This window comes from Schistocerca nitens, chromosome 7 (genome assembly GCF_023898315.1).
Source record: "Schistocerca nitens isolate TAMUIC-IGC-003100 chromosome 7, iqSchNite1.1, whole genome shotgun sequence".
In the NCBI taxonomy this organism is placed as follows: Eukaryota; Metazoa; Arthropoda; class Insecta; order Orthoptera; family Acrididae; genus Schistocerca; species Schistocerca nitens.
In genome coordinates, this window is record NC_064620.1 from 272,154,103 (window position 1) to 272,170,516 (window position 16,414).

General features: G+C 39.3%; 1 protein-coding gene across 3 annotated transcripts in view; it reads left to right on the forward strand.

Annotated features, from left to right (window-relative positions):
- Positions 1 to 16,414, forward strand: part of LOC126195813 (anoctamin-1-like) — a 248,873-nt gene that overhangs the window by 75,156 nt on the left and 157,303 nt on the right. Inside the window, exon 1 of one of the 3 annotated variants that reach the window (XM_049934454.1) lies at positions 15,201 to 15,344. The exons of the other annotated variants lie outside the window; for them this stretch is intronic. The gene's annotated coding sequence lies outside the window, so the exon portion shown is untranslated. Of the gene's footprint in view, positions 1 to 15,200; positions 15,345 to 16,414 lie in introns of those variants that run through there. 3 annotated transcript variants of the gene reach the window in all.

A 16,414-nucleotide genomic window follows, 5' to 3' on the forward strand; every position in this document is an offset into this window, starting at 1 on the left:
AACATTTCCCTGGTTGGATTAAACTAGTTTTTCTGCACTGGTTGCATAGAAACTCATTTTGTTTCATGATTTTCACGGAACTCGAATTTCGCGTACCTTTTTTCACTGCCATCTTAGTTTATATGGACATGTACAAGTTAGGAAAGGAAATATTGCACTGAGTCGCTGTTGACATTCCTTGTCACATTAATGAAAATAGAATTAGATAAGCCAATAGTTGTACAACCCCCAAGAGAAAATATTCAAATTTTTATAGAAAAAAATGGGGAAATGTTTTTATATTATTTGATAACAGTGATTGTATATTGTACATACCAGTATACTTTAAAGTTCATTTTGTGACAAATTGTGTTGACTGTGCACCTTGAGTAGGCCTAAATGTCCACACAGTATTATTCTCAGTGATAAAGATTGAAGTCCAAGTTTCTGCTATAAGCAATGTAATTCCTTCACAAATGTTTTGATGATTAATTTAGTAAAGTAAATACCTCTCATTCATGTCACATGAATGGACATTCATTAATTACTGCAGTGCGTGTATCATGAAGTTCTCTGTAATATGCCTCTGCCTCCTAACAAATTTATTGATTCATTGTACATCGGTGAAAGTTCTCTATTATGCTACAATCTACATGACATGATATACCTGTAAGTATATTGTCTTTCTAAATCCTGCTTGTTGCTTTGGTGACTGCCGGGGTATTGCTTTGATGACTGCCAGAGTATCAGTCTGTTTTTTGATATGTTGTTAACATTTTTTTCATGGTATATGCCTGAAGACCAGAGACATTTTGTTTTATTTTTATTTTTTTCTGCCACAGAAGCTGTCACGTATTTGTTGTCCTGTGTTCTCCTTAATATGTACTGCTGCTACTGCTTCTCATGTATAGAATTGCCATCTCCTCTGACTAAAATACTCCGATCTTCAGTCAGAACCGGTAAATTTTCATACTGTGATTGGGTTTGAAACACTTTTTCCTTTCCCTTGTTTAGTGATCAACATGTAACAAAGAACTGCATAATAGTTATTATTTTCTTTATTAAATAAGCAGAGAGCAATGACCAAGCCTTTGGATCACACTAAAAATCACTCACGCTCACTTTCTGTTCTCTGGATCTCTTCATGGAGGTGGACCATCAGTTAGTTTTTTAGTTAAGTGATACTTTCCATGGGTCACTTTGTACAATATATCTTAATAATGCAAGGTTTATAATATGCCTCTGCCTTCTAACACATTTCTTAATTCTGCATCTGTGTAGGTACTTATCCCTGCTGTTATCTTCAGGTCAGTATGACATGAAAAGGAATTTGTTCTTCCATAACTTTTTAATATTTAAATGATATTGCTCCAAATTTGATGACTTTGTTTTTCTAAACATTTTAAATACCTTGAAGCTCAAATTAAAAAAATAATAATAAAAGAAAATACTAACTTAATTTGTTACACTTGCGTTCCTTGGGACAGTATGATGCTGGGGGAGTGCTTCAAAATTCACAGAATGTATAAATATCATACACGCCTAAGATATTTGCATAATGATTTTTTATGAGAGTAAATATCTGATTCCTTATTGCTGAAATGTGCAAATGTTACACAACGATGCAAGTCACTGATTGTGTTCAAATTATTAGAGCATTTAATCAGCTGTTGTGTATAGATGCAGTTCATATATCTACCACAGTAATTTCTGTGTGGCTATCATGACAAAATGAGTTCCCTTGTGATGAGCAATTGGAAACATTAGTCAATGCATACAACAACGAGTAGGATATTTCGTAAGAAGAAAATCACACCAGCGATGACAACATTCATCCTTCATCTGATTCAGAAGACATTTCAGATACTGAAACCTCAAATGACAGTGTGCAAGCTGTTCAACTAATTCAGTGTAAAGATAAAAAAACAAGTGGGGATTAGAACCTTATTCACAACTGGAAGAGCTAGTGCAAACATTATAGAACTGACTCCTGGTCTGACAAGATACGTGATCACTAGAGTAAGTGATATAAAATTATCTTTCCAAATTATGATGAATGATAATATTCGGAGTATTATGGTGGAAACGGCTAATATTGAGGGTCAAAGAATTTATGGGGATGGCTGGGAAGCATTAGATGAAATTACGCTTGGAGCCTGTACTGGCCTGTTATCACTGACTGGTGTGTATAAATCATATGGTGAATCAACAAAGAGCCTGTGGGATCAAGAAACAGGTAGAGCCATCTTTGCTGCTGTAATGTCATTGAAAACAGTTCTGTTGCCTCTCACGTGTGTTACATTTCAGTGACATGTTTGATCAAAGAGCCCAAAGAGTAAATGAAAAGTTGCCACCTACAATTCTGTGGGATAAGTGGGTGGAAATACTTCCAAAACTATATAATTCTGGCACAAATTTAATTATGGATGAACAACTGGTGGCTTTCCGAAGACAAAAATCTGCACAGGAAAATTACTGGACAAGCACTTGAGAAAAATAAAGATATGAGGGTTATCATGGATTTGACACATGAGCTAAAAGGACAAAATGTCACATGTGACAATTTCTTCACATCATATGCATTAGGCAAAGGACTTCTCAAAAGACATCTTACAATGGTGGAGACACTGAGGAAAAATAAGCCTAAAGTCCCTAATAATATATCAAGCAAAGAAGATGTTCACACTTCAAAGTTCTTTTTTACTAAGGATACCATGGTCATATCTTATGTTCCAAGGAAGACCAAACAGGTTTTCCTGATGAGCACAATGCACAACAGTGAGGAAATAAGCAACAGAGAAGACAATAAATCAAAAATGATATTGGACTACAATGCAAGTTCAGGAGCAGTTAACACATTGGATCAGCTTATTGGAACCTACACATGCAAGAGGAAAACAAACTGCTGGCCAATGATTGTTATCTACAATGTTATTTATGCTTCTGCCTCCAGTGTTTTGTACTGTGGAGAGCAATACAAGGTGTGTTCAAAAAGAAACTGAACTTTTGAAATAGCATGCCAACCAGCAGAGAGAGCATGTCGCAGCTACTGAGCGCACCTAGTGGCAGGTTTAGGTGACAAATTGCCATTTGCCTCGTGTCACTCAGACAATTAGCAAGCGAACCACAGAGAGAGAGAGAGAGAGAGAGAGAGAGAGAGAGAGAGAGAGAGAGAGAGAGAGAGAGTGTGTGTGTGTGTGTGTGTGTGCGCGCGCAAATCGGGACGTTCTTCCACATCAACAGATGATGGTCATGTGGATAGCGTTCGTGCTGTGATTCATGGAAATCGTCATTTAACTGTTTGGGAAGTTGTTGTTGAGCTGGGCATCAGTCATCAAACATTGAGTGAAAAGCTTGAGAGATGCATCGTGCCAGTGCAAAATTCGTACTACATTTGTTGACTGAAGATCAGAAACAGATCTGTGTTGAAATGTATGAGGAACTGCTTTCAAGTGTTAATGACAATGAAAACTTTCTGAAGAACATCATAACAGGCGATGAGACATGGGTGTATGGCTATGATACTGAAACAAAGATGCAGTCATCACAGTGGGTGGGCAAAGGGTCACTTCACCCAAAAAAAGCACACATGAGTTCATCAAAGATCAAGGCGATGTTGGTTGTGTTTTTTGACTACAAAGACATTATCCATCATGAATTTGTTCCACGTGGTCAGGTAGTAAACAAGGAAGTCTACCAGGGAATCCTTGTGCGCAGGTGGGATGCTGTGCATAGGAAGAGGCCTGAATTGTGGGAAAACCAGAGTTGGATGTTGCATCATGACAATGCACCAGCTTACACATCACTCCTTGTCCACAGCTACCTAACAAAACACAGCATTCCCATGGTGCCCCATCCACCATATTCTCCAGATCTAGTCCCAGCAGACTTTTTCCTGTTTCTCAAACTGAAAACCACATTGAAAGGACATCATTTCTAAACCATAGAGGAGATACAGGACAATGCGATGAGAAACCTCCGCAGCACAATCCCGCAAAATGTGTTCCAGGAGGCATTCTAGAACTGCAAGAAATGATGGGAACAGTGTGTTGTCATTAGAGGGGACTATTTTGAAGGCAGTGAAAATGTTGTACAATAAGCAATAAAGCTGATACAGCAAAAATTCGGTTTCTTTTTGAACACACCTCGTAAATCCATGGTGGAAAAATAAATCCGCGGTGGAAAAAAAAAGTTCTTTACAAAAGAAGAATTTTTCTCAGTGAACTAGGAAGACTTATAGTTACTCCTTACATGAAGCTAGAAAAATGCTGTCACGAAATCAACAGTCAGTGGCCATTGTTAGAAGAATACAAACAGGAAGTCCATCAACACAAAGCTCCAGTGCTGACATTCAAAACTGCAAATGTGCCAGATGCAAATTCTGTCCATCAAGTTGTGACAACAAAACATTAATAAAGTGTTCAAATTGTAACAAATGTGCTTGTAACACTCACATTAGATACTGCCCAAAATGTGCAATTCTGAGTAAAACCCTATTCAAATTTTTCCCATGATTGACAGTTTATATGCTAAGTAAAACACTGTTGTACAACAGCTGAGAGCCAGAGCTTACATCATTGTTGAGATTGTTGGCATGTAATAATGTAAAATATGTTTATATTGTAACAAATAAACTTACATTTAAAATTATAATAATAATAATCTACAAATCTACATCTACATCTGCATCTACAGCTACATCTATATCTACATCATACTCTGCAAGCCACCTAATGATGTGTGGCAGAGGGTACTTTTGTATTACTGACTGAGTCCTCCAACCTTGTTTCACTCATGAATAGCACATGGGAAGAATGATTGTTGGTAAGTCTTTGTATCAGTTCTAATTTCTCAAATTTTCTCCTTGTGGCCATCACGCGAGAGATGTGTGGGGGGAAGTAATATGTTGTTCGACTCTTCCCCGTAAAGTGCTCTCTCAAAATTTCATTAGTAAATCTCTCCATGATGTGCAACGCCTTTCATATAATGCCTGCCAATGGAGTTTGTTGAACATCTGCAATGCTCTCGCGTCGCTTAATAATCCTGTGATGAAACGTGTCGCTCATCGTTGGATCTTCTCAATCTGTCCTACCTTGTAGGGGTCCCAGATAGGGGAACAATACTCGAGAGTCGGGCGAACAAGTGCCTTATAAGCCACTTCTTTCATGGGTGAGTTATATTCCCTTAAGATTCTTCCTATGAATCTGGCATCTGCTTTTCCCACTATTTGTTTTATGTGGTCATTCCACTTGAGGTTGCTGTGGATACTTACTCCTAGATATTTTAGGGCAGATACTGTTTCCAGTGGTTTATCATAAATAGTGTAGCTGTACAGTAGTGGATTTCTTTTCCTATGTATGCACATAGGATATGTCACATTTATTTACATTCAGGGTCAGTTGCCAGAGCTTGCACCATTCAACAATTTCGTGGAAGTCATTCTGCAAATCGTTACTATCTTCTAGTGTTGCTACTTAGCTACAGACAACTGCATCATATGCGTACAGCCTTAAAGAGCATCCGATACTTTCTCCTAGATAATTTATATATATTGTAAACAGTAACAGTCCTGTCACACTTCCTTGGGGTACTCCGGAAATTATCTTTACATCTGTCAGTTTTGTTCCATTAAGAGCAATATGTTGAGTTCTGTCTGCGAGAAAGTCTTGAATTCAGTTGCAAATCTTCTCAAATACTCGATAAGCTCTTATCTTTTTTACTAAACAGCAGTGTGGGACGGAGTCAAATGCCTTCCTGAAGTCAAGGAACACAGCATCAAATTGAGCACTGTTGTCTACAGTGCTATGGATCTCATGGAGGAACAGAATGAGCTGAGTTCCACAGGATCTCTGTTTGCGGAACCCATGTTGATTTTTATAGGGGAGATTTTCATTCTCCAAAAAGTCATAATTCTTGAGCATATAACATGTTCAATAATTCTACAACAGATTGACGCAACAATATAGGTCTATAATTGTGTGCATCTGTCCTACAGCCCTTCTTGAAAATGGGAAAGACCTGCACTTTCTTCCAGCCACTAGGTATCCTTTGTTGCTCAAGCGATCTATGATAAATTACTGCTAGAAGAGGAGTAAGTTCTTTTGTATAATCCTTGTAGAATCTTATAGGTATCTCATCTGATTCTGATGCCTTTCCACTACTAAGTGATTGTAGTTTGATTTTGAACCACTTACTGATATTACTCAGATCGGTTGACAAAATTTTACTTTCAGAGACATTGAAAGCTTTGCTCATTGCTCTTGTTACGTTCATTTTCACTTTATTCAGCTAGGTTTGTCAGCTAGGTTTTTACTTCTCTTGAATCTGAGCTGAAATTCTCTTTGTTTACATAGCGGTTTCATAACATGGCTATTAAACCATGGTGGATCTTTCCCATCCCTTAAAACCTAACTTGGATACTTGTCTAGGGAATATTGCATGATGTCTTTGACTTTTTTCCGTTTGTTTTCCACATCTTTTGTCCTCATCACTGAATATTTGATGCTGACTGCTCAGAAACTCTGAAATTTGTATCCTGTCACTCTTGTTAAGGAAAATTTCTTCCTGCCTTTCTTAACATTCTTTGTAAGACCCACTGTCATAGATGCTATCACAGCCTTATACTTTCCTCTGTGCTAACTGATTTGGTGAGTTCAGGTCTGTTTGTTGCCAGGAGGTCCAAGACGATACCCTCACAAGTTGGTTCTCTAACTATCTGCTCAAAGTAATTTTTGGATGAGACACCCAGAACAATGCCACAGAAATCCTTGTCTTTGGTACCAGTTTTGATAGCATGTCATTCCAAACCTGTACGCTGAAAGTTGAAGTCACCCACTGTTACAACAGCATGATCAGGAAAATTCCAAACGATATTCTGCAAGTTCTGCCTGAAGCACTCAACCACTAGAGCTCCTGACCCAGGCAGTCTATAAAAGCGTCTAATTACCATTTTTGACTGATCTTTGGTACTTAACTTCACCCAGATTAAATCACAATCTGAATCCATGATAACCTCATTAGATTTTATCAAATTCTTTACGCAATAAACAAGCTGCCTATCCCTACAATAAATATTTCAATCTGAACTTAGAATTTCGTTGTAACTGATGTCCAGTTTCAGTCAACTTTCCATCCCTAATAATATCTGTGCATTATAGTGTTCATTAAGCTATACTAATTCTGGAATCTTTCCTTGCATGCTCCTGTAGTTTACTAATATCATTAACCTTTTTTATCTCTGACCTACGATGATGAACATTCTCTTAGGATATTGTGGCTAATTTATCAGGCAAATCATCTTTAATCCCAAGGAAGGGTTTCTCTAACCTAAAAAGACCCCTGTGCACACCGCATGTACTCCTATCCTCGTAGCCACTTCCTGCATGTAGTGCATGCCTAACCTATTAAGGAGAACCCTAAAAGTCTGCATCCGATAGCAGAGGTTGAGAAATTCACATCCAAAACTGTCACAGAGTCATCTGAGCCACTGGTTTAGACCTTCCATTCTGCTCCAGACCCGAGGACCACTATCAGCCCTGGGTACGATGCTACAAATAGACAGCCCATGTGCAATGCTAGTTTACCATCACCAGATCATCCATCCACTGAAAGGAGCCAAGGATACCCCCAGAACCCAAGAGGCAGGCATCATTCATGCCAACATGTCCCACTAAATGCAGCTGGTTGCACTTAGTTCACTCCACAGCTGCGGGCAGGGTCTGCTCCACATCGCACCACACATACTCCTCTATCCTAGTATCCACTTCCTGTGTGTAGTGCATGCCTAACCTATTAAGGAGAACCCTAAAAGTTTGCATCTGATAGCAGAGGTTGAGAAATTCACATCCAAAACTGTCACACAGCCGTCTGATCCACACACGCACATGATGCACCTCATATCTGCTGACAAACATACTGAGGGCACAGTGGCATTCTTTCCAGCCTTTCCTGCTATTTCCCTGAGGGGCTCCATCACCCTCATAATGTTGGAGCTCCCAATGACATGCATATCCTCACAACTGGACAAGGAAATCCACCACTGGCCCAGCAGTAGAGGCATCCCGTGCTGGCTCAGAGTTATCTTCAACACTGGGTAGCACCTCATACCTGTTGCTAAGGCGTAGGGAGCTAGCCGCGCGACCTGCTCCCTCTTTACCCCAGTGACACGCGAACCCACCACTGTCTGCCACCCACACTTGAGTGAGGACGAACCAGTCAGATGTTACATATCAGAAGATGTAGCAACACCCTGGTCACCAGGAGATTCCAACGGGACCAAAGCTGCCGCAGTTCTCATCACCAGTGCCCTGCCATTGCCACAACTTTGATCATTTGCCAGAAGCTTGTCAACAGTAGCCAATGCAGCTTCCAGCTTTTTACAGACAGCAGCCAATTCTCCTATTGTTTGCTCACAACAAGCACTGTCCCTAGCCATATCATAGTGCATAAAAAACAGATGTAAGATCTCAAATGACACTACTGAGTTTGGAATGTACACAAAATATAATGAGGAGAATAAAGAAGCACTAAAACTGCTCTGCATATTTTTCACTGTACTATTTCTTAAACAGAAACAAATTTCTCAACTAAAGTGGAAGTATCTACAGTTACGTGTTACTAGAAACGCTGGTTTCCCAAAAGCTACTGCACAAAATAAGTGTGCAAACTAGAATGCACTGATCTAAACTATAGGCTGTGCACCAGCATGAGATTTAAATGTAGTGGCATGATGTGAAGCCTCTGGTGGCAGGAAAATTACACTAGGAAGCCAGCTTACCCAAGGACATGCACCAGGATTTAAACAAAAAAAAACTTTGTGTAATTTGCTAACCACTAGTATCGTAATAGAAATTCTTCTATGGATTAGAAGTGGTTGCTCTGAACGAACTTTGTCAGTCTACTTTCAGATTTAGCTTTTCTCACTTTCACGCTTTTAATATCATCGGTTAAATAATCAAAAATTTGGGTACCAGCATTATCCAACTGTTCCTGATCTAAGTCAGTTTTAATGAAGAGTAATGGTTGGATTTTTTTTCTTCTAGTATTGTAAATATGAAGGGGAGGCCACTGTTCCTTCTGAAAGCTTTTGGATTATTTACAACAAATTGCATGCTGCATGTATTTTGTCATTAAGAAGAGCTGTCATATGTGTCAAATGAGTCAAGCTACGCATTTAGCACAAGAAGCAGCTGCTAGAAGATACTTCTGTTAAGAATGTTAATTATGCTCATTGCTAATCTTTTATCACTGTTAATTATGAAAATTACTTCTAGATCACTTCACATATGTATTTCTATATTAGAGGAAAAACAGCTACTTTCAAAACATCCACTGCCCCTTCATGTAAACTACCAGGTGATTAAAAAGTCAGTATAAATTTGAAAACTGAATAAATCACAGAATAATGTAGATAGAGAGTTACAAATTGACACACATGCTTGGAATGACATGGGGTTTTATTAGAACCAAAAAAATACAAATGTTCAAAAAATGTCTGACAGATGGCGCTTCACCAGATCAGAATAGCAATAATTAGCATAACAAAGTAAGACAAAGCAAAGCTGATGTTCTTTACAGGAAATGCTCAATATGTCCACCATCATTCCTCAATAATAGCTGTAGTCGAGGAATAATATTGTGAACAGCACTGTAAAGCATGTCTGGAGTTATGGTGAGGCATTGGCATCGGATGTTGTCTTTCAGCATCCCTGGAGATGTCGGTTGATCACGATACACTTGTGACTTCAGGTAACCCCAAAGCCAATAATCGTACGGACTGAGGTCTGGGGACCTGGGAGGCCAAGCATGAGAAAAGTGGCGGCTGAGCACACAATCACCACCAAACAATGCGCGCAAGAGATCTTTCACGCGTATAGCAATATGTTGTTTTTTCTTTTTTTCTTCTTCCCCTAATAAAACCCCATGTCATTCCAAGCATGTGTGCCAATTTTTACCCCTCTATCTACATTATTCCGTGGTTTATTAAATTTTCAAATTTATACTGACTTTTTGATCATCCGGTACTTCAAACAAAGCATTTATGTAACTTGTTTAGAACACTACCAGACAAGTCAAGACTTGTTTAATATAAACATTAGATTAAGCGCTATTTACATCCCTGAGTCTAAATATTTTGATGAATTCTAGGAGGAGTGACTAATAAAGCACCCCTTTATTTTGTTTTTATATGGATTGGGATGTTCAGTTTGCTGCATAATGTTTTATGCCAGCATGTCATAAACTTTTGGAAAAGAATATAAATCTCCATTCATAAATGTAGACAGAGAAGCTTAGTCTGTATTGATATTATTTTTACCTCTAGTTTGTGATTGTAGAATGTACTGTCCGCGCTAAATTCACTGTTGTTATTAACTTAAAATATCATACATCTAAGAATTCTTATGTCCTTGAAGAGGTTTCTGCAAGATATTTTAACTGCACAGTTCTGTAAAATAAATACTTTTTGATCTTAGCAGCAGTGCCTCAGAAGATTATACCACAGGGCAGTACATGCACAGTATATAAGCCATCCCATCTGCAGATCACCACAGCGAATGAGGTTTCTACATGTAAACAGGCAGATCTGAATTTTTTGGTTAATTTATCCCACCTGCTGGGGCAGCTCAATTTATTATTCATCAGGATCACTAGGAACTTCCCATGTGGATTCTCATCTATTGTATGCATCTTGATCTCTCTGTATAGCACCAGTAACCCATTTTTATTGTTTGGAATTGTGAGGTCAAAGGTTAACTGTGAGTCAGTTCTAAGCCCGCTCTATTTTTCTTTGGTCTTTTTCTGGTATGGATGTGTTTGACACTTTATCAGCACTACATGCATCATCAGAAAACATCGTTTTTGAAATGTCTTCCAATGTCCTGGGTAAATTATCTATCTAAAGACAAGAACAAGAGAGATCCAAGCACCAACCTTGTGAGGCACCGTATTTAACACTTCCCCATATCACAAGTTTCAAGTTTTGAATGTTGTGTAACAACCTAAGTTCTAACAAAGGTGTGGGGCAGGCAAATAGGATAAGATCTTGAGTGCTGTTGCAAAGAGATGTGAGGGGAAGGATGTTCATGTGTCAGCTCGAAAGGTTGCCAATTTTTAGCCATGCATGCTCCACGTGCGCAGTTGATCAACAGCTAAGGCACAAATTGACATGTAAGGAACAAGATTTCATGAAAGCACATCATACAGATGCTTATGTTCACGACTCTTTACATTATTAATTTATCATTGACACACATAAAACAAGACATCGCCATGTTACTAGATCACAGGTTGCTGAGTTGGTCACCCATTGTCGTGTCCACCAGTGGCGGCGCTGCAGCAAAGTATAGTTACACTATGTGATCGAAAGTATCCGGACACCTGGCTGAAAATGACTTACAAGTTCCTGGTGCCCTCCATCGGTAATGCTGGAATTCAGTATGGTATTGGCCCACCCTTAGCCGTGATAACGGCTTCCACTCTCGCAGGCATACGTTCAGTCAGGTGCTGGAAGGTTTCTCGGGGAATGGCAGCATATTCTTCATGCAGTGCTGGACTGAGGAGAGGTATCTATGTCAGTCGGTGAGGCCTGGCATGAAGTCGGCATTCCAAAACATCTCAAAGGTGTTCTACACGATTCAGGTCAGGACTCTGTATTGGGCAGTCCATTACAGGGACATTCTGTAATTCCGCCACAGGCCGTGCATTATGAACAGGTGCTAGATTATGTTGAAAGATGCAATCGCCATACCCGAATTGCTCTTCAACAGTGGATAGCAAGAAGGTGCTTAAAACATCAATGTGGGCCTGTGCTGTGATAGTGCCACGCAAAACAAGGTGTGCAAGCCCTCTCCATGGAAACACGACCAGACCATAACACCACCGCCTCCAAATTTTAGTGCTGGCACTACAGACATTGGCAGATAATGTTCACTGGGCATTTGCCATGCCCACACCCTGCCATCGGATAGCCACATTATGTACTGTGATTCGTCACTTCACATAACTTTTTTCCACTGTTCAATTGTCCAATGTTTACGCTCCTTACACCAATTCCTGTTTGATGGTCTGGATTTTGTCTGCCTATTACGCATTATGATCCTCTTCAACTATCGGCAGTCTCTGTCAGTCAACAGACAAGGTTGGCCTGTACACTTCTGTGCTGTACGTGTCCCTTAACGTTTCCACTTTACTGTTACAGTGGATCTAGGGATGTAGAAATCTCGTGTAAAGATGTATGACAAGTGGCACCCAATTACCTGACCACGTTCGAAGTCCTTGAATTCCGCGGAGCGCCCCATTCTGCTCTCTCATGATGTCTAATGGCTACTGAGTTTGCTGATATGGAGTACCTGGCAGTAGGTGGCAGCACAATGCACCTAATATGAAAAACGTATTTTTTTGGGGATGTCCAGATACTTATGATCACATAGTGTATGTTGCAATTTAATTCACGTGTACTAATACATTTTAAATCTCCGATGATGACTTGTTCCAATGAATTAAAAAGAAAAATGCTCTGGGAGGTGCCAGAATGCCATTCCGGCTGTAAGTAAGCCCCATCTTTACACCAGTTTTGTTTTCTAGTATATTTTTATGGTCTGTGGAATCAAAGACCTTGGGAAGATCTTAGAAAATGCTAACAGGATATTTTTTTGTTTAGCTCTACCAGAACTAAAAATATGACAGAATATATTCCTTTCTTAGTACAGAAACTATTATGGATGACAAATTGAGCTGTTGGTAAGAGGTTATTCTCAGGAAGGTGGTTCAGTATTTCGTGGTAAGTTATTATCTCTCATGTTTGAGAACACAAGGAAGAAGGAGATGGGCTGTAATTCAAGGCCACTTGTTTATCTCCACTTTTATCCCATGGGAATTTTGCATAGCTCTGCTTGTGTACATGTGTCATCTGCTAATGTTATCAATAAAATGTGCTCTATACATTTCCTTAAAGCAGTGAAAGGCTTGTAGATAAACAGAACTGGCAGATGATTCAGTAGCTGTTCATGAACAACTGTTACTTCTTCTTTATATAAAAGTACAGAGGTAACTACTTATTGTAAACAGTTATCTGCATAGTTTCGCAGTTGAACTAATTCCACAGTGTACACCATTTCCTAAAGTAGTAAAAAAAGATTCACAGTTCCGAGATCCAGGGATTCAAATTATTTATGTCTGAAGTTAGTAATGGTGTGTGCCTGTCCACTGGTGACAGAACCTCATGTGAGCCTGAAATTTTAGAAAGTATGTCGACTCATTAAGAGGCCTAGTGAATAAAGCCATTCGAGAATTACAGCAAAGACTGAAGAGCAGGAATTCATGGAAATTAAAGATATCTCGAAGAAGATACATAAATAATGAGCAGCATTTATTCTAATATTTGATGCATTAACTTTGCCATATTTAACAACTAAGTTCATCACATTGTATACAATTCCCTGTGTATGTAATCAGGTGATGTGCTCCAAACGTCTGTATTGTCAGTGTGATATGCCACCTGTGGATGTGTATAAACTATTAGAGCTTTTACAAGATCAGTAGTAAGGCATGCAGTACAATAAATGATCAATAAATTAATATTACTTTCTGAAAAAGTTAAAAGGTGAAAAATTCACAGCAGCTATATTCTTACTCAGAATGGCACCTGTACCTGCAGTTATATCCTTAGTGATAGATGTGAAATAAGGTCTTATCATTCCCTCTCCACCATGAATAAAACTGCATATAACAGCATACTGTTGCTAATCTGTTATGAAGCTTCCACCATCATCAACAGAGCAGCACACTACAGGAAAAACACATGGGTCCTATGCTCTTAGCCATTTGAACACTGGTCTTGTTTGAATGAAAATTGGGATCTTCCATAAGGAACCTATAACGTCTTCAGTCTTCTCTTACTGACACGAAGAAAGATAATGGGCAAAGAAATATCTCAGGTGGTTCACTTACTACAAAGGGTCATGCACTGTTGGGGCACATTCAGATTATCTCCTAAATGTGACTTCTGCAGCTCATGTATTCCAGAATGTCCATTGAAACTAAGTATATAAAGTGATCGCAAGCTCTCTATATTCATTATCTTTTTGGAAAACAAAATCAAAATGTTTAGAACTTTGCTATGAAAAGTCTAGGTTTTGTAAACACTGTTAAACAGAATTTTTGTGATAGCTTTGGATAGCTTCCAAAAGTCACAATGCCTTGCAGATCAGTTGCTGTGATTACATGACTATATAATTTCAAATAGAAATGCAGTCATGAACAGAAAGCTTCTTAATATCACTGGCAGTGAAATTTGCATGTAATATTCGCAGCAAGACTTCAGATATCAATATCTGACACTTTACATTTCAGAATGACGATATTGTTCTCCATGAAACAAAAATTTTCCACTTTATGCTATTTAATTTATGACTTATATTAGAAAACCAGTTGCTGATAAGACTGTGTGTGAACTGTTGTTAGTCTATAATTTTGGCAGCCTAGTCCCTACAGCAGTGACATATGGGGAAAATAATTCTTTGAAACAGTCATGTTGAAATAGTCTAAATCTGTTTTTATAGGAGGGTGGTAGTTCCCCGGACTGTTTCTTTTACTCTTTTCTGTACGTGACTGTAATCAGACCTGCATTTTTTTCTGTTAACTAGGAGGAGTTATCTGTTCACTGGAATAATTTGATTCAAAATTATAGTGTCTGACAGAGAAACTGTTAACCAAGAATTATTTTATCTCCGAGTGCTGAAAATGAATCTGAACTAAACCAGAAACATTTTAGAACTTTTTTTGCCGCAGCGGTTTTGCGGCCACGCGTATAAGATGAAATCGGAGCACATGAAAGTGTAGTCATCCACTCAGGTACAGCACATCGTTCAAAGCAAGATCGAAAGTTCGATCACATAATTTTGTTGGTCTGCTTGGTCGTCATTCACTTGCTTCTATTATTGTTTAAAAATAAAATAAACGATTGCCCTCCGGAAGAAGTAAATCTTAGAAATAGCGAATACTTCTAGCCATTCTATCGTGATGATGATTGACAAACTGTGGCTGGCAGAGCGCAAAGGTGTTACTACAGTCTAACTTACGACTGTGGTGCGACTGTGCGTGGCCGAGGGAGGCTGTACCGCTGATTCGTAATAGGTATCCCGTGGTCCGAAGCTGCGGCGCCTCTAGCGGATGGAACTGTGAACTATAGCTGGTCTCGGAGAAGGCGTTAGTTGTCGCGCCGCTAAGTGTGCGGAAGGCGTGCTACTCCACCGGTGACGGGAAAGTTGACATGACTTTCATGTAAATCTCACCGTGAGAATCTACAGCTGTGTAGTGAATGCTGTCTTGCAAACAGATCTCACATAAAGTGCGTTGGATTTGATTAGGTATGTAAACATCTCGTTGTTGAAGAGAAACTGCGAAGGTAGCAGATTTTGTGTCCGGAGACACATGCGAGCAGCGCTCACAGTGCTAAATTGATTTGTATAGTTCCAGCAGTTCCTTCTTTATCTCGTCAGACTAGTGTATACAACGTAAGAAACGCATCAAACAAATCGTTTTCTTAGTGTGTCTGCTATGGTATAACCTTAAATGTACATAAACAAGAAGTCGTACTGTCTGACAGAAAGGTGATGTTCTTTGAATGGGCCGTGACTTTTTGTTTGCTGGTATGATATCCTGCAGGAGGAAGATGTATGCTGCTTTAGAAAACGCAAGTAGTAATAAAGCAAGGATATTCAGCGTTCAGAGGAGATGTATTCATGTTCCATGTTTATGATTTCTATTTGATGTACGGTACTTGAGCATGAGTAATTTACTGACGCTGCTTCGCTGACATGAGTGAAATAAGTTATGGATTTTTTTGTGTGAGGTGGAGCTGGCATAATATTTAGTTTCATTTTTTATGTCGAGTTTTTGTTACCCCAACTCCTTTGTGGCAGATTTGTACGAAAATTGTAGGTAAGAAGTTGTATGTTAGACGGAACAGTGTTAAGTTTGTACAGTGTTTCGCCTCGCGCATTCCACCGTTTGATGTGTTGGCTTTGACTGGCAAATGCTAGCATGCCGGCTTTCAACTTCCTTCTTCGTGGGTATCCAAAACTATTTTGGTTTGCAGACAGAGCAAAATAACTGTATTGTGTCGTTTCCTGTACAGTGTGTGAGCGTAAGAGGCCTCTTTGTTTCGTGCTTTTCTCCAGCGAATCAACGTTGGAATTCACGGATCGTGAGACGAAAACGGTTCAAAACTTAACGTAAACGTAGCATGAGTGTTTAGAGGTACCTCTTGAGGCTAGTGCGGAGCAACGTTTGCTGTTTATTGACACATTCACCGTCCGGTGAGACCGCGATCTCTGCGTCACAGCCGCACTTAGTCATTTCCGACAAGGTCGTATGAGGCCGGTTTGTTGCCATTAACGCCTGCTGAAAAGCTAAACACAGTATATAATGTTCTGCC